This window comes from Prionailurus bengalensis, chromosome B1 (genome assembly GCF_016509475.1).
Source record: "Prionailurus bengalensis isolate Pbe53 chromosome B1, Fcat_Pben_1.1_paternal_pri, whole genome shotgun sequence".
NCBI classification, from domain to species: Eukaryota; Metazoa; Chordata; class Mammalia; order Carnivora; family Felidae; genus Prionailurus; species Prionailurus bengalensis.
Genome location: NC_057344.1, coordinates 201578954 through 201600872, shown reverse-complemented (window position 1 = coordinate 201600872; position 21919 = coordinate 201578954). Strand labels below are relative to the sequence as shown.

The 21919-nt window shown below is 56.0% G+C and overlaps 1 protein-coding gene across 6 annotated transcripts in view; it reads left to right on the top strand.

Moving 5' to 3' along the window:
* The first annotated feature begins 278 nt into the window (after positions 1-278).
* The window catches only part of JAKMIP1 (janus kinase and microtubule interacting protein 1), a 141813-nt gene continuing 120172 nt past the window's right edge, over positions 279-21919 (top strand). For 2 of the 6 annotated variants that reach the window (XM_043573006.1, XM_043573009.1), the window contains exon 1: positions 478-576. The gene's annotated coding sequence lies outside the window, so the exon portion shown is untranslated. Of the gene's footprint in view, positions 577-21919 lie in introns of all 6 variants that reach the window. The other 4 variants (XM_043573010.1, XM_043573011.1, XM_043573008.1 and 1 more) reach the window with 3 other exon arrangements.

The following is a 21919-nucleotide window of genomic DNA, read 5'->3' as shown; positions in this document are numbered from 1 at the left end:
CCTGCGCCTCGCCGGGCGCTCAGCCGCGGGACCCCGGCCCTTCCCCGGCGCGGGCCTCGGGGCCAAGTGCGCACGCTCAGGCCTCCCCGCACCTCCTCCGGCTGCCGCCGAACGGCTCCCGGCCTCGGCCCCGGGCGGGGGCGGGCGAGTGCCGCGCCTTCCCTCTGACTGGCAGGAGGACGGGCCAATCGGAGGGGCGGCCCGGGGAGGGGCGGGGCCGCGCCGCGAGCCGGGCGCCGGGTGGTCGCCCGAGCTGCAGCCGGGAGCGTGCGGCACGCGCCTGCCGGCTGCCCCGAGCGCGGTCACCGGCGCCGCCGCACCTCGCCCCTCGCCCCGCCGAGCCGCGCGCGCATCTGCCCGTCTTCCTCGTTTGCTGCTTACGATTTTTCTTTCTTTCCTTTTTTTTTTTTTTTTTTTTTTGCACGCAGCCTTTTTCTGTTCCGTTTTGTCCTTTTTAAGGCGGGGGCGGCGGCAGCGTAAGCTCGGGGCGGGGAGGGGGCGGCCGGATGATGCGGCGCGGGGCTGCGCTGGCTACGTCCGCTGCTGCTGCCCGGCTCGGGCCTGAGCGCCGAGCAGGTGGGTACAGGTGCGCCGGGGGGCGGGAGGCGCGCGCTGGCCAAAGGGGACCCGCGGACCCCACGACCGAGGGGCGGACCCGGCGGCAGGGGACTCGGTGACCGGTGCCGCCCCGCCCAACGCCCACCTCCCCCTCCTCCAGCCCTCGCGCCCCTCCGGATCCCTTGACGCTCTCGCGTCTCACCTCCGTGGACCCCCACCCTTCCCATCCCCCATTCCCCCCAAATCCCCCCGCAGCGTCTCTCTCCCAGCGGGAGAACTCTGCGTCGTCTCCCTCCGTAGGCCCCCTCCCCGTCCCGCCCCCAGTGCCTCTATCTCCCTCACGCCACCCCCATTTTCACAAGCCAAGGAGGGGGAGGGGGACCCACCGGCTGCCTCCAGGGAGTGGCGCGGGGGGCGTGGCCGGCCGGTTCTGTCGGTGTCCTACCCACTGAGTAGGTCCGGGTACCCCCGCGTCCCGGCCGAGGTGGCACAGAGGTTGGAGGCCGGAGGCGGCGGGGTGGGGGGCGAGGCCGCCCTGCCTGCACCCCCGCCCCGCGCACAGCACCCGCCGCCTAGGCCCCTGCCACGCACACCCCCGCGCTGCTCCGCCCACGTGGGTTCGGGGAGGAGGCTGTAGCGCTGGGAAGAAAGGCTGGTACCCACCCTGCTGCCCCGCCGGCGCGCCCTGGGCGCACGCAGCAGCCTCGGGAGATGGCGCAGAGGGATCGGCTCTGCGGGGCCGGGCACCTTGCCTGGGCGCGCTGCGTTCAAGCACCGGCCTGTGGGCCTGCGTTAGTGCGCCGTGCCCTCGCCCCCAGCCCTCTGCCCCCCCCACGCCATCACTCCACCCTCCCTGCTTCGGGTTCTTGAGGAGCCGGCCTCGTCATCCCTGATAGAGGCAGCTTGCCAGGCTGGAGTCTTTTGCCATAGAAGCACCCCCCCCCCTTCCCCACGACCTCCCCTCCCCACACACCGGAGTCTGCCTTTCTCCTGATGGCTTGGCCGGCCTGGGCTCTCCGCCAGCCTCTGCCCGGCTCTTTAGACTCCGGAGATACTGTGTCTAACCGCGGGTGCTCCGCCACCCCCACCCCTTCCACGCGCACTCACAGGCACACTGTCCTTGGCCTTTGCTTGTGCTGTTCCCTCTCTAGGAACGCCGTTCCTTCACCTGGTCGGCTCCTTCTCTACCAAGGTCAGGGAGAACCCCTTGCCCTGCCTGAGGTTCCTTGGATGGCAGAGTGGGACACACTCTCGTCCTGTCTGATGGCTTCAGACTGCCAGACCAGATTAGGAGATCTTGGAAGGGCAGGGGCAGCCTCAGCCCCTCACATGGGGCTCCGGGGCTCCCTGCACCTGAGGGGGGCTCTCCCCACGAACTCTGTGTGACCTGCTGGTGTAGGGTGAGTCTGTGGGGGAGCTGGCTTCTCCTCCAGGACCTTGGGCAGGTGGGTGGCACTTCCATGAGCCCAGATGGACAAGGAGGAGGGGCAGGTTTGGGGATGGCATGGGTGGTCAGGACCCTTCTCAGATGCTTGTCCAGCAGGGCAACTTCCCGGATTGCTGCTGCTGAGAAAAGTCTTCCAGAAGGTGGGTGATTGCCAAGTGTTCGTTGTTGAGCTCTTGCACGTGGGTTGTAATGCATCTCTGCAGAGCATGGGGGTAATTCTCATTTTCAGACTTTTCACGGTGAGAGGCCCCTCAGTGGGTCAGAGTGTGGGCCCCACAAACGCGATCATTGCCTCCTTGCCTCCTTGACAAACCATCCTGGCTCCTGCTGCCCCTGTGACCTCACCTGTTCCTCACATCCTCGTTTCCTTGGCCCGTCTCTCTCTCTCCCTGCCACGCTGTCTCAGCTAAGTGTGCCACCTCTGCGTTCCCCGGACAGGTCTTGACCCTTCGGCTTCTCCCCCTGTGCTGTGGTTTTGTTACTGTTGTTTTTGGGGGAGATGTTCCCCTCCCTTGTCTGCCTGGAGAACTCCTGTTCATATGTTAAGGGCCAAGTGTCTGGGTCCTTCTTTGGGATGTTTCCTGACTTTGGCAAACAGATTGCGGGTTCTCTCATCTGTGCCCTTTTGGAACGTATATCCGTGTGTGGTTTAATATTTGTGTAGCTTTTCCTTAAGCAGACCTTGCCCACCGGAGACTGGGGACACAGTGAGGTCTGAGGGGCAGCCCTGCTTTGAGGGGGGCTCCGCCTTCCAGGGGGGCAGTCACACTGTCATGGATACTGCCAGCACCGTAAGAGGGACGGAGCTTGATGGTCTGTCCTCGGCCTGACCAGAAGGTTTCCCGGTGAGGAGGCAGGAGGGACGCCCCACCCTCTTAGGGTACAGGGTGGATTGGGGCCAGGAGGGGAGCGGGAGAAGGAACAATTTTCTGAGGAAGGCATAAGCCAGCAGCCAGTGCCGCCCTTCCTCTCCTCGGGCTCTGGAGCCAGACTGCCCGGGTGCCACGGTGGCCCCGCCCCTCACTCAGCTGCAGACCAGCAGGTGCCTCCCCCCCCCCCACCCCGGGGTTTGAAGCTGAAACGGGGTGCCTCCCTCAGAAAGATTGGGGATGACTGCACTGTGTTCCAGTTCTCCTCGTTTGATCTCCTGGGGTGTCTGAGCCCCCACAGGGCTTCTGAAGTGGGGTTCACCTTTGTCCTGTTCCTTATGGCCGTGTGATCCCGGGCAACAGGATTAACCTTTCTGGGTCTCCCATTTCCTGTCCAAATGGGGGCGGCGGTCTGTCTGGCTGGGTTGATGTGGGGATCAGAGTGCGGTCTCCGGGCACGGGAACCACTGAAGCGGCCGTGATGATGAGGGAGTGTATGGTTAAAAAATGAATCTTTGGTTTTGTCCCAAAGCGGCCACCCCAGTTAGAGGCCCTCCGCGTCCTTCCCTAGCTAACAACACCAGGCCAGCGAGCTACATAAATAGTCAATGCGTGGGAAAGACAGGCGGAGGGGGTGCGTGCGTGTTGGCTGCTGGGAGTTGTGCACACCTGTGTGAGAAGGTGCTGAGGGCTGCGGGCAGGAGTCCTGAGCTCACCTCGAGTGTAGAGAAGGCCACCCCCCCTGGCCACCCTCTGTCATCCGAGCTTCTTTCCTGCTCAGTGGTTAAGCCGTGAAGGCACAGGGCGGGGTCATGGGGGCTGCACTGAGGACCCGCTCAGACCCTACTGGCTGTGCCACCTTGGGCAAGTCACTTAACCACTCTCTTCCCAGCTCCTTTCTCTGCGATGCTCACGTGAGGAATGTAGCTATGGTTGCTTAAGCTCCCACTCCTGCTGCGAGTTCTCTCCCCGACGCTGCACAGAACCTCCCTAGGGTAAGGATTATGTGAGCACCTGACAGGCAGGGGCTGAGTCCGGAGGTGGGGGGCGGAGGCGGAACTCACGGGGCGGAGGGGAGGGCTCCCGTGCTCCAGAACCCCGGGATTGCTTCCTGGAACACGCTGATCCCTGTAATGGAAAGTCGACCTTCCCAGAAGGCCCGTGTGAGGGATCAGTGAGAGGAGGCTTCTCAGTGCCTTTAGTCGAAACAGGTTACCTTGAAGCCAGTAGCAGCCATTAGGGTTGCGGGGATCTGAGGCTCAGGAAGGGACCCCAGGGCGGGCCAGCAGTGGGACCTTGCTGGTCATTGTCATTCTAGCCCTGAACACGGTCAGAAAATGTTTCCCTTGCTCTTGCCTTTCTAAGGCCGGGTGGACAGCCCAGGGATCATGGGCCAGCGGGGAGGGGCAGGAACAAAGAGGGGGGCCTGAGGGCCTCGGGCTCTGGGGCAGGGGTGAGGAGCCCTTCCTGTAGGAGGGGGGAGGGGGAAGAGCTTGCGGAGAGTAGCCAGGGCTGGTTCAGAAAGACTTGAAAGCAGCGGAGTGGGGGCAGGGCCTGGGGCTCAGAGTGAGGGAGCTCCCCGCCCCCCCGCCTCCACTGGGGTGGGGGGGACCGAGGCTCTGCTCTTGCCTTTGGTATTAGTATTTATTTTTGGAACTGCCACAGGAAATATTTTACTTCTCATTCATCTGTAGAAATGAAATAAATGCCATTTTTCTTAATTGTAACAGTTAACATTTGTTAAGCGCCTACCAAGTGCCAGGGTAAACGCCCGGGGGGGGGGGGGGCGGCAGCAAGCTGTGGCCCATCAGCCCGCCGCCTGCTTCTGTAAATAAAGCTTTATTGGTACCCAGCCACGCCCACTTGTGCACCTGCTGTCGTCTGTGGCTGCTTTCCTGCTGTGCTGACAGGGTTACCTAGCTGGGGCAGTTACCCGTAAAGCCAGGGACAGTTACTGCCTGGCCCTTTGCGGCTGGAGTGTGCCACCCCCCTGGTCTGTGCTGTCCCTGATTTGAGTTCATTCAGTTCTGGACACAAGCCCAGAGGGAGGTACCTCGCGCATCTCATTTTACGGATGGGTACAGCCTGTAGCCTGCCCGGGGTCACAGAGCTGGTATGTGGGGGAGCAGGGATCTGCTCCCCAGAAGCCCACATTATTACTTTTTGGGGGGGGAGGGAATTTGCATTTTTTATTAGCTTCTAATTTGAATTTTACCACGTTTGGAGAATATGGTCTGTATACTATCGATTCTTAAATATTTATTGACAATTAAAATCTTTTTTAAGTGTCTTTCTTTTGAGAGAGACACGTCAGCAGAGGAGGGGCAGAGAGAGAGGCAAAGAGAGAGAATTCCAAGTTGGCTCCAGGCTGTCGTCGCAGAGCCCGATGTGGGGCTCGAACTCGCAGAACTGTGAGATCATGACCTGAGCCAAAATCAAGAGTTGGACGGTTAACCAACTGAGCCACCTAGGCATCCCTCTTTTTTTTTTTTTTAATTTTTAATGCTTATTCATCTTAGAGAGACACACACACAGAGTGCAGTGGGGGAGGGGCAGAGAGAGAGGGAGACACAGAATCGGAAGCAGGCTCCAGGCTCTGAGCTGTCAGCACAGAGCCCGACGCGGGGCTCGAACCCACAGACTGTGAGATCATGGCCTGAGCCGAAGTCAGATGGTTAACCAACTGAGTCACCCAGGTGCCCCCTCCTTTTTTTTTTTTTTTTTTAATTAATTTAAATTCAAGTTAGTTAACATGCAGGGTAGTATTCGTTTCGGGAGCAACCTGGGACCTGATCATTTTTAAAGGATCTTTGTGTTAAATATATATGTAATATTTTTAGTAACGGTTAACACATTACCGGTTAACATATTTCATAACCGGTCAGTGGCGTGGAGTATGTTCACACCGTTGTGCCACCATCACTGCCCAAGTCCAGAACTTTCCCGTCCTCCCAGAGTGGCAGTCCACGTTCTTAATCATGACTCCATGCTGCCTTGTGGGAGTTTGGGGGGAGAAAAAGCAAACGTCAGCGGTGTCCTGACTTCGCACAGGAGGCTTTGGACGGCGGGTTTGCGTTTGAGCGCTGGCTCTGCCACTTACCAGCTGGTGGGGGATGAGGCACGCGAACTCCTCTGTACCCCCTACAACTCGGTGTCCTCGTTTATAAAGCGGGGACGCCCCCAGTCCCTGTCCCTGGAGATGGCGTGAAGAAATAAAGAGTCGAGGTGAAGGCCCAGCCTCGTGGGGTGGACAGTGGCAATGATGGGGCGCTAGGTCTGTCCTCTCTGTGGCCCGTGGTGCCCCCTTTATCCTTTCCAGGTCCTGGAAGCATCCTCGGGTCCCATCACATGCCTTGAAGTCCCTCCTCCCGGACCTCAGAGGACCCAGATGCCGTGTGGATGAGGCCTCCCGCTGTCCCTTCTACCCCGTGGCCCAGACTTGGCTGGAGGGCCACCTTAGAGAATGAAAGAGGGTTCTGTGTGCGACCGTCCTGACTGCCCATGTGGCAGTAATGCCCTTGTGTGTGCCAGGTCAGGGGCCCCAGTGGCTCTGCCTTGGCTGCATTTTGATTTGGGAGTCCTGGACTGGCCCCTGGTCCCTTCGTCAGAGCTGGGGAGGGGATGTGGAGTGGGACATATCACCGAGGGGGTTTCCTGCTTCCTTTGAAGGACAGGCAGCCTGTGAGGATCACAAGGTAGTGGGGGCTAGGAGGGGTCTGGCATATTAGCTCGCTGAGACACGGGGACGCAACCTGGCTTTCCTTTGTCACGTCTCCCCGTTTTGAAAAAGTGGGGCGGCCTTCACACAGCATAGGATTAGCCATTTTAAAGTGTCCCATCCAGTGGCATGTGATGCGTTCGCGAAGTTGTATAACCACCACCTGTATCTGGTTCCAAGACATTTTCGTGGCCTGCAGTGAAAGCCTTGTGCCCGCTAAGCAGTTCCTCCCCGCCGCCCCCTCCCTCAGCCCCTGGCAACCACCGGTCTGCCTTGCGTCTCTAGGGATTTGCCCATCCTGGACATTTTGAGTGAATGGGATCCTATGTGAATGTCCTCAAGGTTCATGCAGGTCATAATGGGGGTTGTCTGTGCTTCACTTTTTACGGGTGAGTAGTATTTCATCGTGCGGACAGACCACATTTTATTCTCCATTCGTCTGTGGATGGATGTGTGGGTGGTTTCCGCTTGGTGCCTGGTGCGCCCAGCGTTTGAAGCAAGGCTTCGAGTGTTAAGATGCTCTTCCGGGGGCCTTTGCTGCCCAGGTTGTGTTGTCGCCCCTTACTGCCAGTGTCGTCACCGACCCGCTCGGCGGATGCTCCTGGACAGACACTCCACGCTAGCGTGTGCTGGGAGCGGCCGGCCTGGACTTGTTCTTGACCCGAGAATGGCTTGCTGGCTTCCCATTTTCCAAGCCGGGGTGTGGGAGTGCCCTGCGGCGGGAGGGGTGGCATGGGGGCCGCCCGAGTCGCCCCAGAGAGGCTGCTGACGCGGCGCTGGGAGCCCGGGCACCTTTCTGTTGGTTCCTGGAACATGCTGGCCTCTTGCTGCCCAGAGGTTTTTGTGTGCTGCTTGCCGTCCGGCATGCTCTTCCCTGCCCTCGCCGGAACGGTTTTCTGAGCCTCCACATCTTGGGTTAAATTTTCCCCTCCTCGGAGACGTCTTCCTTGTCCATCCCGGGTAGATGCCCGCCTCCCCTCTGCTATTTCCCCTCCCCTGCACTCTGTTTTCCTCTGAAGTCATCACCATCTGCAGTGTTTTTTTCCTCATTTATGATCATCCCCCCCGTCCCCCCTCAATGAGCTGGGGGGGGGGGGGCGGGGAAGCACCACAGGACAAGAACCTTGCCTGACATGTTTATGATCATCTTTCAACACAGGGTATTGGCGCACAGTAGGTGCTCAGTAAATAATTGCCTGTTGCTTAGAGTCCGACGTAACTTAACTTCCTGATTCCAGGCATCAGGCTCTGTGTCCTAGAACACGTTTCTTCTGAGCATCACTTCCTTTCTTAGTCAACACGGAGACCATCCGGTGTCCCTACCTCTTGGGGTTGGTGTGAAGGTCAGAAATAACCTGTGCAGCCTTCCCAGAGCTGTGCTGGGCTGTAGTAGGTACTTGGCAACCCGTGCTGCTGTTGGCGGAAGTTGGAGACGTGGTCACGGTGTTTGCACAGGAGTCTCCCTATGCTGGGTGACCTGTACGCGTGCTCGTCCAGAGGTGGGCAGGGGACTCCTGGAGCCAGGCTCCCCGCCACTCGCCACTCGGAGCTGTTGAGCCCTGAAGCGTGGCTCCTCTGGACTGACCTGCTGGCAAGTGAAAACAGGTTTCTAAGACGTTGTATCGGCGGAGGGTATAAATGATCTCAGTAAAAAACTTTAACAGTCATCATGCATTGAAATGATACTATTCTGGATCTGTTGGGCCCAATGAAATGTATTATCAAAATTAGTCCCATTTGTTTGTTTGTTTGTTTTAAAGTGGCAACTAGAAAATTAAAAACTGCAGGTGGGGCTCGCATGGTATTTCTTTGGGGGCAATGCTGCTGTAGACCCTAATCTCCTTGAGGGCAGGGGCCAGGCTCAGGGTACCCTGCCTCTGCCTTCTCCGAAGTACATGTCCCTAGGCAAGTTAATTAAATTTTGTTGTGCTTCAGTTTCCTCCTCGTAAACAAGCAGTCGGGTCTGATGACAAGCAGTGGCAGTGCACATTTAAAGCGTCCTGTGTCTCCTGGGAAGGAGCGAGAGCCCCAGTAAGAGGAGGTGTGGCAAGGGCCCTGCCCACACCAGCCTTCACTCTGGGGAAGCAGAGACCCATGCAATCGAAATAGAACACGGACCCGGTCCCTGAGAGCGATTGTCCCCCGAGGAATCCAAGGAAGAAGGCGCCGTGGACTTCATACTGCCACGAGAGCCGGGTCTCTGGGTGGGAGGATCTCCATCCAGGGATGGCTCTCCGCCCAGCCTGGTCCATAGCAGGTTCTTCCTAACTGGCAGCCGAGGTGACTACTCTGGGACGGCTCAAGAGCATTGGGCCACTCTGCTAAGATGAACCTCCACTTGATGGCTCTGGCCTTTTTAATCCCAATGCATGTAATCACCACATCGGGATTTTGCTGCTGTTCTCTGAAGATTTTGCAACCTCACCTTTATTTTCCATGGCTCCTGAATGCAAGACTCTCATCCCAGCAGCTTACTCACGGCCAGCTCTGATTGGACAAGCACCTGATCTGCCAGCTCTGATTGGACGAGAGCAGCTGATCGGCCAGCTCTGATTGGATGAGAGCAGCTGATCGGCCAGCTCTGATTGGACAAGGGCAGCTGATCGGCCAGCTCTGATTGGATGAGAGCAGCTGATTGGCCAGCTCTGATTGGACAAGGGCAGCTGATCGGCCAGCTCTGATTGGATGAGAGAAGCCGGTCAGCCAGTTGTGATTGGTTGAGGGCAGCTACTTCTCGGGGTGTGGCACGGCCGCCCTCCTGCTGTATATATTGCTTCTGCTCCATACCCCATCTCCATGGATTTTCTGCCAGACCGGGGAGGGAGAATGGATTTTGTCCCCAGTCCAGCCAGGAACCACAAGGGAGACGAGTCACATCACCCCTGGAAGCTCTGGTGTCCTACGGGTGGGTCACCCCCACTGTACCCATCAGGAGGTGTGTGTGCTCCACGTGGACAGATGCCCAGAAGAGCTTTGTTTCAGTTCTGCAGAGGTCTCCTAACGTTGTCCTCCTTGTTGTCCACAGGCACCGACGGCCTGCAGGTGCCTGGCATTGTACTGCCTTCTGGGCTGGGGGGTTGAGAGTGGAGACCCAGGGTAGGTGATGGAAGGCGCCAGAGTCTTCCTTTCCAGCCCCCACTGGGCCGGCACCACCTCAGTGCTGCGGAATGAGTGAGTTACCTGAGGTTGCACAGGTAGAAATGGGAGTGGTGGGCCTGCTCTGGCTACTCCTACAGTTGCTGATTATATATGAAAAGTGTGCAGAGGCCTTATCTAGGCGTTCAAAGCTCGCGTGGACTGCCCCCAACTCAACTGCCGGTATTTACCCCAGCGGACTGCACCCACCCCCTAAGCACTGCTCTCTCTTCCAGATCCTTGTTTGCCAGCTCCCTCTGCCTGGAATGGCTCCCCATGGCCCGCCTGTGACCTCCGCTTGCTTCATGGCCTGGTGGGCCCCCCTGGATGTTTCTTCCTCCATTCTCCCCGGGCCCCCAGGAGAGACCTGTTTGCTTACTCTCCAAGTTCAGATTGAGTGAATGAAGTCACCGCGGTTGGATTAAGACAGGAACGGCCTGGAAGCAGAAAGAATGCACCAAAGGGGCTGCTGCTCATCCCAATTTTGCCAGCATGGCGTGGCCCACTCCTGCCTCCCTCTCCTCCCACGCTTTCAGTAGGGCGTGTGGCCAGCTACACCATCTGCCCACGGTTCCTGACCGAACCAGGCTTTTGCACAGGCTGTTCCCTCTGATCGATTTGCCCGTTAGCTTTTCCTGCCCTCATCCACCCGGGGAACATCTTCCACTTGTGCTTGGGATCCATCATCAACCTTATTTCCTCCAGAAAACCTTCCCTGATGTACGTGCCCTCTCCCCTTCCCCAGGCCAGGTCAGTCGTGTCCCTAGGGCTCCTTGCTGCCCTAAGCATCCTTCTGTTACTGCCCTGGATTCAGTATTGCAGCTGTCAGTGACTTATCTGACTCTTCCATTAGACAGAAGTCTCCAGAAAGTTCTGGGAGGCTTGACATGCCATCTGATTCACAGTGGGATTCCCAGAACCTGGGTGGGGCACACAGTAGGTAGTCAATAGGTTTTTGGCCCTGAGTCTCACAGATCCCAGTAATGTCAGTGTTGGGAGGGGCCTCAGCAGGGAGGTGGTAGGCTCTTCTCTCTCTTGCTTGTGTTGGGTCCACTCGGCCCTTAACTAGCCTCACTCCGCTCTCTGCAGCAGTCACCCCTAGTGACTACCCTGCGAACCTTAGATCCTGCAGAACTCGGGGCTGAGATACCCCAGTGGTTCTGTTAGCCCAGAGATGACACTGGGGAGCCTCTCTCGCTCCTCTGGAAAGTCTCCTTCCCTTGCACGCAGGGCTTTCGCTGTCTTAGTGCAGCCTGCTTTTGGTTTAGGACAACAAATATGTTAGAAAGCTGTTCTCCAGAGTCCAAAGCATCCTCTCATGTTTACTGAAAGCTGTATTTCTTGTTAAGTTGTCCCGGTCTCACCCTTTATCCCAAAGCCGCGCCTCGGGATGCACTCAAGGAGGCATGGCTTCTTTTAGGAAGTTGGCAGAACTGCTTCCTGGGTCAGGGCGGCTGGGTGAGGAAGCTCGTTAAGTCGGGCAGTAATTGGGTTTCTGCAGCAAGCCCAGGGTGTTTCATGGCTTCAGGCTAGGTGTTCTTTTTGTCAACCAGATACTTGATTTTGAACCAGGACCTGGATGCCTACAAATTGTGCCAAATCTGTTTAAGCCTTCTGGCAAATGGGCTCTTTAGTGACATTTGTCTCTCCCTGGAATGTGACAGTCACCCAGGATGAGCCCCATTTATGACAGCCTGGGCATTTTAGATCCCCTGAGACTTCTACAAGGGTAACTGAAAACAAATGCAAGATACTTCAGACTAAAGACACAAACAAGTTTTATGGCTGGGTAGGATATTGGAACTGGGGGGGTGCTCCAGCAAGAAGATGGGAGGAGGGGTGCCAAGTGCCCCAAACCTCAGGTGTTGACAACATAGATTGGGGATTTGGGATCTCACAGTTCACAAGCTCCTGGGTTACAGCCTCCCTTCATGTTTTTTGGTGAACAGAGAGCTTAGTAGGTAAACTAAGAGGTCAAATGATCAGGAGGTTGGGGTGTAAGTTACTTAGGGCAGGATGTGGGCTGATCACTTCAGATGGGGTGTTCACCGTGGCAGGTACAGAGGGACTTCTGCTCACTAGACCCTCGTTAGCATCTGCAAGAGCAATGCCACGGCATTTGAAAATATCCATGTTGTGGACTTGTGAATTCAACCATCCCTTCCCACTTTGGTTTGAAGCACTGAGCCATTACGACACTTGTAGTTGCTATGTGTCAGGAAGATGGCTCCCAAAATATTGCGAATGGCCCCATCCCTTCTCCTTGTGGGCAGGTCAATTTGTAGCTTCAACTCCTCTGATTCAGGAAGTTGAGAGTAGACATTTCTTTAGATGGTGTCCCGTGACTATTGGACAAATAATCGATGTGCTCCTGTCTGCTGGAACCAGAGAGAAGAAATCATGATTTTTTTGAAAATGAGCCATTTAAGAAACTGAAAATTGTCAGAGAGGTCATTTTGTTATCTGAATTAAAAATAATTAGCCCTTTGAAGTTCTTGCTCTACCTTTTATGCCAAACCCAGTGTCTGATTCACTTAATACAAGAGAATGCAGTAAAGGAGGAGCAGAGGAACCAAAAAGACATGAGATCTACAGAACACAATAAGTAAAATGGCAGACATGAACTCAACTATACAAATAGTAATATTAAACGTGAATGGGTTAAACAATCCAATCAAAAGGCAAAGACTGTCAGAACATATAAAAAATGATCTAACGATACAGTGTCTACAGGAGACACACATCTTTGGATTCAAAGATAAAGTAGATTGAAAGTACAAGGATGAAGAAAGATCTGTCATGTGAAGAGCAAAACCATAAGACAGCTGGAGTGGCTGTACTGATATTATATAAGATAGACTTAAAAATAGAGATACAGAGGGACATTTTGTAATGGTAAATGGGTCAATCCATCAAGAAGATATAAACAATCACAAACATATATGCACCTAACAGAGCGTCAAAATCTATGAAGCAAAACCTCACCGAAACGAAAGGAGAAATAGATAATCCCAGAAGACATAGTTGGATACTTAAATACTCCACTTTCAATAATGGATAGAACAACTGGATAGGAGATTGGCAAGGAAATCGAAAACTTGAGCAACCCCGCAAACCGACTAGGCCTACCAGCACCATCAGAATGTGTATTCGCAAGTGTACATGGATCGTTCTCTAGGACAGACCATAGGCTCAGCCATAAAACAGCCTCAATGCATTTAAAAGGATAGAAGAAATAATGCAACCTATGCTTTCTGACGGCAAGGCAATGACGTTAGGAGGCAATACCAGCAAACAGTGCCTGGCCTGTGGCTGATGCTCTGCTCCCCTCTTGTCAGTCCGACATCCCAGACCTCCACTCGTCCTTCCCATCTCATCCTTCATCACTCTCAACACCTTTACTTCCTAGCCAGACCAAGCCACTGACTTCTCCAACCGCTGTGTCCAGCTTCCCTGTGTTTGCTCATGCTGCCCCGCTTTCTGGAAACCCCATTCCACTGCCTTCCCCACCCCCATCCCATCTCCCACGTTTGCATCCTGCTCTTCCTGCCTTCCACGAACATCTGCCTTAGCGAGCCACAGTGAGGAGGGTACATAAGGAACTGACCAGAGCGGTGGTTCTCTAAGTGGGGTCCTGGACCAGCAGCATCAGCATTACCTGGGGGCATTTTAGAAATGCACATCCTTGGGGCACCTGGGCGCCTCAGTCGGGTTAAGCATCCGACTTCAGCTCAGGTCATGATATCGCGGTTCGTGAGGTCGAGCCTTGCGTCGGGCTCTGTGCTGACAGCTCAGAGCCTGGAGCCAGCTTCGGATTCTGTGTGTCCCTCTCTCTCTGCCCCTCCCCCTGCTCATGCCCTGTCTCTCTCTCTCAAAAATAAATAATCATTAAAAAATGCACATTCACAGGCCCCACCCTGAGCTACCGGGTCAGAAACACTGGGTTGGGGTCTGGCAGCCTGGCTTTTAACAAACACTGGGAAATTCTGACACTCCCTCCAGCCTGAGAACCAGGGCAGGAAGGGCTTGTCCCCACTTATCCTGTAGTTACACAGTCTGTCTCTTGGGTTGTCACTAAGGGGGGGGGGGTCAGTCCTCCTGTCCTGCCGAATCTACAGCTGAGCACAGGGACCCTTGTTTCCCAAGGGCAGTTCCTTAAGGGCGGTTCTTCTCTGCCCAGTAAGCACATGCTCCAACTGGTGCTCAGAGCGAAGGGTGCTTGGTTTCCAGGGGTTTCTGGTGGGAGAAGGTAGATGTCCTGACCTTGGTCTACTGTACCTTGTCCCTCTTTGTGATGGATGTGTGATTTCCAGGAAAGAGGGAAAGGGCAGAGTGTGAAAACCAGCCCTGAGCCGGGAGTCACAGGGCCCGGGCTTGCATTCTGCCCACCTACTGCCTGTAACGTCTTGCGGTGGTCCTTTCCCGAGGGTATGTGTGGAGCGTCAGCCGCGTGCTGGGCACTTGGGTCCTACTGTCTCAAAGCACACTGAGCAAGCACGATAATCATAGTTAATCACAGAACAATACAGCAGCCTTACCTCCCTCTAGATCTGTTTTCCCATTTGTAAAATGAAATGTTTTCAAAGAAAAAAAAAGTTGTAGGGGCACCTGGGTGGCTCAGTGGGTTGAGCATCGGACTCTTGATTTCGGCTCAGATCATGATCTCAGGGTAGTGAGATTGAGCCCCGTGTTGGGCCGTGTGCTGACAGCACGGAGCCTGCGTGGGATTCTCTCTCTCTAACTCCCCCTCCCCCTGGCCCTCCTCCATGTTCGCACACATGTGCGCACTCTCTCTCAAAATGCATAAAAACACTTAAATTTTTACAAACAGCTACGCTGTAGTGTGGTCAAATATACAAAGCAGGGCCATGACGGCTTATTACCGCATGCATTTTATGACCTTGAACTTACAACTCTTACTGGTTCTAAGGTCAGTCCGTGAGAACAGGGAGGTTGATCTGGTGAAGATAGCTTTCAGAATGAAAAACTTGGGGTGACAGTTGTGGTCTTAACAGCTGTGGCATCCACGGCATTGCCAGGCTTTTGTTGTGGTTGGGAAAACATTCTGCATTTCGAGAAGCCTCATATGCCACGTTGGCCATGGGTTAGGGTTTTGTCAGGAAGTTGCCTTGCGTTTGACCGGGGGTGATAGGAGAGGCCGTACAAAGGCCTGCACAGAGCCGAGTGTTCTCCTGGCAGCTCGGGTCCACGCAGCGGGTTAACATCTGGTGTGCAAGTCATTTGAGTTTGTGTGCTGTGTGGCTGAAAATGATCACACCTGAAAAGACAGAATCAAACACGTGTGGCTCCAGACCCCTGATCCCTGACCCCCGAGCGTCTTCGAGGGGCACCAGGGCTCCGTGGCACGGGGTGTGCGATCCAGGCCCCCGCCGTCACCTCCCAACCCCCTGATGTGCTGATGGTCCTGCTCCGTTTTAGACACTGGCCACCGTTGCTTCACAGGTGCCTATGCCTGTGTGTTGTCATCTGGCCGTGCGACTCATGTTTGGTTCTTTGTTGGGTCTTAGGCTCCGAGTGTCCCACGTGGCCCAGGCTGGGACCTGGGAAGGCGGAGCCCAGCCGAGCAGGAAGAAGAGTGCGTTAGGGCCAGCCCTCGCTTCACCTCGTCCCTGGGAGCAGACCCAGGGGGTCCAGTGCCCTCCTGGGAGGCTGTAGGTCCTGCCGGCCCACTGCTTCTGCATAAAGGCCTCAAGTTATCGGGTGTTTGGGAAGAACAACAACCACGCCAAGGAGGATGATATCTCCCTGAAGTGACACCTGGCTGTGTCACTCCTCTACTTAGCGGGCTCCCCGTGGCCCAGGATGAAGTGCACGATGCTTCTTGTCATCACATCCGCGACCTCTCCTGATGCCCCTGCTTTTACCGGCTGTCTTAGCTCAGGCTGTCATAACAAAAATACTATAGAATGGGGGGCCCAAAACGATGGGAATGGAATTACTCCTGGTTCTGGAAGCTGGGAAGCCCAAGGTCAGGCTGAGAGTCAGTTTTTTTTTTAATGTTTATTTATTTTTGAGAGAGAGAGAGAGAGAGAGAGAGAGAGAGAGAGAGAGAGAGAGAATATGAATGAGCAGGGGAGAGGCAGAGGGAGAGGGAGACACAGGATGCGAAGCAGGCTCCAGGCTCCAAGCTGTCAGCACAGAGCCCAATGCGGGGCTCGAACCCACGAACTGCGAGATCATGACCCGAGCCGAAGTCGGACGCTCAACCGACTAAGCCCCCCAGGTGCCCCAGGCTGCCGGTCAATTTTGATGTGAGCTCTCTTCCTGCCTTCTTACTGTGTGCTCGTGAGGGGGCAGGAGAGGGACAAAGCAAGCTCACTTGTGTCTCTTCTTATAAGGGCACTCATCCCATCTTGAGGTCCCCATCCCTTAAAGTCCCCGAAGGCCTCATCTCCAAATGCGAACACACTGGGGATTAGGGCTCCAACATACGAATTTGGTGGGACACACGCAGTCTGTAACACTGATGCCTACCTTAGGGACCCTGTGCCTTCCCTGAGCTTGCCAGGCCCCCTTCCTTCCTCCTGACTCTACATCTGTGCCTTCTTCCTAGCACTGCCCTTCTGCTGCCTCTGGAGGTGGCCTCAGTCTCACGTCCTTGGGCGCCTTCCTGACCCCCGGGCCCCTGCACGTCTTTCTGTGACAGCCCGGAGCACACTGTGGGGCTGTCATCTTTCATAGTCTTCCTTGCTCACTGGCTGCAGCTCAGGACCCAGGTGGGGTCCGTGTTTGCGGCTTCGGTGCCTGGCCCGGGGCCAGCAAATGTGACACCTGATGAAGTCATCCTTGACCACCTTCCTCCCCGACTCAGCTGGCAGTCACCTGGCAGGGAGTAGCCCGACAGTAAGTACACCTTAATCCAAGCCCCCCCCCACCCTGTAATTAGTGTCCCTCTTTGAGCCCCTGGTCTCTTTCTACCTGTTTCATCCCCGCACCCCCCCTCCCACACACACCCCACCGTCCCCTTCATTTCTAGAGTCACCTTCTTGAGAGAAGCCAGGACACAGGCTCTGCGTCCCCTCCCTGCAGCTTTGGGCACACAGCAGGCACTTGGTAGGTGTCTGTCGAAGAGCGCCCCAGGCACAGCACGCCACGTTGGGTGGCTGCTGTAGAAAGGATGTGGAAACCACAAACGAAATCGGCTTGAAAGTCACTGGTCGCCTCTGCTTGTTCCTGGCAGTGTGATTGCCTGTCAGCCCCGTGACTCATTTCAGCAGAGGTGGGACAGAGACGACCTGACAGCTGGGGCCTTTTCTGGGACTTCTTGAGGGCACTTTGCACCCCAGTAAAGAGGTGATTCCGAAATGGAGCAGGGGGTTTGCCAAAGGCCAGCAAGCGGCAGTTGAAAGAGCAAAGGTAGGGACTTGAGCAAATCCGTTACTCGCTTGAGGTTGAACTTCTGTCTCCACGAAATGAGGAGGATGACATGTGTCTCTCCGGGACCTTGTGAGTGCTGGGAGTATGTGTGTAAAGCACCTGATGCCAGGGGGCCACAGCCTTCTCCCCCCAGGTGTGCAGAACAGCCAGGCTTAGCCCTCTGCTCCATCAGTGTGGTTCCTCTGGCCTTCCTTTGGACGAGGTGATGTCTGGGTCACCCTCGTGGCTCTAGCCTCAGGCTGGGACCCACATAGCAGAGCGGGTAAGAGCACAGACACTGGAGCCAGACCACCTGCTCATCTTCCCACCCCTATTTGTTGGCTGAGTCACCTTGGCCGAGTAACCTCACCCCTTCCCGCTGGAATGCTAAAATGGGGACACTGAGAGCACCATGTCTTAGGGCTGCGGAGTAGTAGATAATTTGGAAAGTTTGGGAAAGTTTCTGGCACGCCGTGATGGCCGCGTGAGCGGGGACTGTAGTTATTATCACTTGGTGCATGTTTGTTGAATTGTGTTGAGTTCTGTCTGCCGGGAAAGGATGTGGGTATTGCCACGATGCTTTACTTTTCTTAAAGCCCGGGTATCAGTTCCCATTGCTTGTCCCCACCTCAGATTTTTCTCTCCCGTTCAGCATTTGTAAGGTTCTACAGTGAAAAGCTAAAGAAAACAGAAAGGTCCACACGCGCAGAATGTTCTACAGGAAGTTTCCTCATGTTCTTGTAAATGCTGATAAAAACTCTCAAACCCGCTCTTTGATGGGAGTTTTGCGACGTGGGTTTTGAATGGGAGTAGCAATTTTATCGGGCATATGTTTGTGTTTGTGGGTGTGTCTGGTGGGAAAGTGAAGTCGGTGGCTTTCTGTTGCTACTGGAAGCTTTTCATGGACTGGAATATTTTGAAACTGTAGCTTTATGGAAGCGTTGAGGCTAATTCAGCGGTATTTAATTTGCTGTCAATGTACTTTGCTCTGGGAGGGTGATGGCACAGTGAGCCTGGCTGTTCCTCCCTAAAAATGTGCTTGGGTGCCTTCTGAGACTGTGCGTGGCACGGTACTAACTCCTGGGGATAGAAAGCAAACCGACACACTTCCTTGGGCAGCTGGGAAGTGGCCTCAGAGGCAGACGGACGTGGGTTCGAGTCCTGACTCTGCCACTCACACGCTGCGAAGACGGGGCAAGTGAGTTCACCTCTTTGAGCCTCAGTTTCCTCATCTGCCAAAAGGGGATGACCCTGTTACGTGTTTCACAGGTTTTGAGGCTGGGTTGAGAAGGGCACGCCCAGCACGTTACCTGGCCGCGAGTGGGCTCTTAGAAAGGGCCGATCTTGTCTTAGTTGCTGCTTGGGGCTGGGGGCAGCAGTGATGTTCTGAGAGACCCAGGCCCCCTGACCTGGGGCTGCCCCCCGGGCCACTTTCTTTCCTTTGCTCTCCACCTGGCAGAACGGGCAGAGTCACTGTTTGCAGAGGAGATGCCTGTGTCTGAGGGCGAGAGGCCGGCCTGGTTTCCTGTGGGCTTGTGGCTTTGTCCTATTGATGGCACCTGCCGGGTTTCTGGCATGCCTAGGAGCAGGTGGTGGGGGCTTGGGGGAGGGTCCTCCGTGGGCTGGGCTTCCTGTCCGGGTGTGTTCAGTCCGCCTCTCAGCCGTTGGGTGTACCGAGTGCCCCCCAGGCAGGTCCCCTATGTGCCTCTGTGGGCCTCTCCAGCACTGTGCAGGAGGGCGGGAGATGGCAGAGCCTTCCAGCAGTCACAGGAGGTGAGCCGTGGGGCCTCAGGAGGCCACCTTGCCCTCACCCACGCACAGGGGGCCTGGTGGGCGGGCTCAGTGAGGGCCGCCTGGGAGGCTGAGGTTTGGGCAGCGGGTCCTTCCAAAAGCAGCAGCCTCACGTGGACCCCCCGCCCCTGCAAGATTTCATTGCTTAAAAAAAAAAAAAAAAAAAACAGGGGCGCCTGGGTGGCTCAGTGGGTTACGCCTCTGCCTCTTGGTTTCAGCTCAGGTCACACTCTCACCGTTTGGTGAGTTTTAGCCCCACATGGGGCTCAGCGCCTACAGCATGGAGCCTGCTTGAGATTCCTGTCTCTGCCGCGCCCCACTAGCGCTGTCTCTGCCTCTGTCTCAAAATGTGTAAATAACAACTTAGAAAAAAAAGAAAAAAACCCCACATTCGATAAGCACCATCCTTTTTTCCTTCCCGCTCGTTTGTGCGTGTTTTAGATTTTACTGGGGTCGTGCTGTGCCAACTTGGTAACCCGGCCTTTTCTTTGACTTTATTTTTTTTTAAGTTTATTTATTGATTTTGAGAGAGAGCACAAGTGAGTGGGGGAGGGGCAGAGAGAGAGAGAGAGAGAGAGAGAGAGAGAGAGAGGGAGGGAATCCCAGGGAGGCTTCACGCTGTCAGCACACAGCCTAATGCAGGGTTCTAAACATGATCTCAAACTGTGAGATCGTGACCTGAGCCGAAGTTAAGAGTCAGATGCTCAACCGACTGAGCCACCCAGGTGCTCCTTTTTAAACATCACAGCCCAGGGGCGCCTGGGTGGCGCAGTCGGTTAAGCGTCCGACTTCAGCACAGGTCACGATCTCGCGGTCCGTGAGTTCGAGCCCCGCGTCAGGCTCTGGGCTGATGGCTCAGAGCCTGGAGCCTGTTTCTGATTCTGTGTCTCCCTCTCTCTCTGCCCCTCCCCCGTTCATGCTCTGTCTCTCTCTGTCCCAAAAATAAATAAATGTTGAAAAAAAATTTTTTTTAAAAAAAAAAACATCACAGCCCAGGCCGAAGGCTTCCCGGCTTCTCCCTGCGCTGGCCTTGGACGCTGGGCATCCCCAGGGCTGGGGGCGGGACTGTTGGTGCGGACAGGAAGCGGAAGGGGAGGAGTCAGCTCGGCTTATCCAGGCGGTGGCCGGAAGTGAGGCAAAGCGGAAGTGGGGGCGGGGTTGGGGCTGAGGCGTGAGGGTGAGCCTCGGCCCCCCGGAGGCCAGGTTATCCCTGGCGTGAGGAGGCCTGGCAGGGGTGGGGTGGGGTGGGGTGGGGTGGGGAGGGGAGGGGAGGGGAGGGCCGGCCGGCAGCGCCGGGGGCTCGGAGGCACGAGGGAGCTAGGTGCTTCCCAGGCGCGGCCAGGATGGTGGCCCCGACGTGGGTGGTGGCCCTGATGTTCCAGGGGAGGCAGCCGTCGTTGTTCCCCGGGTCGGGCTGCGGAAGGGGTTGCTTCGCGTCAGAGCCTGCAGTGGTTGTCCGAACTCACTTAATCCATGCCACAGCCTCAGGAGGCAGGACTGGATGCACGTCCTACAGGCAGTAAGGGACGGAGCCATCAGTCAAGTCCAGGCTTTCTGGGGAAGCATCGTGGTGCTCATGGAGGGCTTCCTGGAGCAGGTGGTGCTGTGGCTCATAAAGCTTCACCAAGCCCCGTGTGACACCAGGGTATAGGCAGATTGCGGGACGGGCAGTGAAGGGTCGGGGTTCCGTGGGGATTAGACCCCCCCACCCTCGGCCCCCTGTCCCATCTGTACAATGGGGAGATGGGACCAGATGGCCTTTTGAAGTGTCCCTTCCGAGTCTGGAGCTCACTTCTCCACGTCGATGTTTGCTAAATATTTTTCCCTTTAGGAAGCCTGTCGTCTGACTGCCAACGCCCCCTCTCTCCCCACGCTCCCTTTGTGGTTTCAGGGTTGTCAGTGGGTGTCCCGGCGGCGATCACTATTCATGACCACAAGGGCTGGAAAGACTCTTATCTCTTTCTGGCCACCCAGGCTGCGGATGCGGCTAGAAGGTTCACCCTGTTGGCGGTGCCATGAAGCAGGCCCCGGAGCCGGACAGAGCTGCGTTCAACCCCCTGCTTTTCCACGGAAACCTGGGCCCCATCAGTCCACCTCCGAGAGCCTCAGTTTCCCCATTTGTAAACTGGGAGGCATTGTCTCCCAGCCCTTAATTTCCTCGGCCCCGCTCCCCATCCCGAGTGGGTCAGGGTGACGTGGAACAGTCGTGCTTCTCATTTTCTGCCGAAAGCCAGTCCGGCAGCAAGGGTAACAGGCAGCCGGGCCAGTGTTTGGAGAGGTACAAAAATAGGCCCCCATGTCCAACACCACTCCGCTCCAGCTTTAGGAGTTCTTCCCTGTCCCCTGCACTTGGGCTGTAGGTCCTGTCTGGTCCTGCCTCCCAAGATGTCTTTATCCATTGCTTACCTCTGTCCTCTTCTCCCGTCAGGAGATGAGGACATAGCTTCAGCACTGCCTCTGCCTCCGGGGGAGGGCGGGGGGCGGGGCTCCAGGCAGCCCTCCATGTGGACCCTGAGCAACTGATCTGAAATGCACAGGTGTCCGACGTTTTCCTCCCTGGCATAAACCTCTCCATGGCTCCCTGCTGGGCTCGGGGTCACGTTCAAGCTCTTTAGGGATTTATAGTCCTCCCTCCCTCCCGCCAGGCGTTCGTTCACGCCAGGGCAGAACTGCCTTGTTCATCTCTCTATCTTTATGTTTTTCACATTTATTCATTTTTGAAAGGCAGAGAGAGAGAGACAGAGCGCGAATGGGGGAGGGGCAGCGAGAGAGGGAGACACAGACTCCGAAGCAGGCTCCAGGCTCTGAGCGGTCAGCACAGAGCCCGACGCGGGGCTCGGACTCACAAACCATGAGATTGTGACCTGAGCTGAAGTCGGACGCTCAACTGACTGAGCCTCCCAGGCGCCCCTCATCTCTGTATCTTTAGTGCCTGGGAAAGTATCTGGTGCTTCGTAGCTTCTCGGTGGTAATAAATGGTAATGAGGCCGTTTGTTGTGTGTGGAGGAGGGAGGGTACCTCATC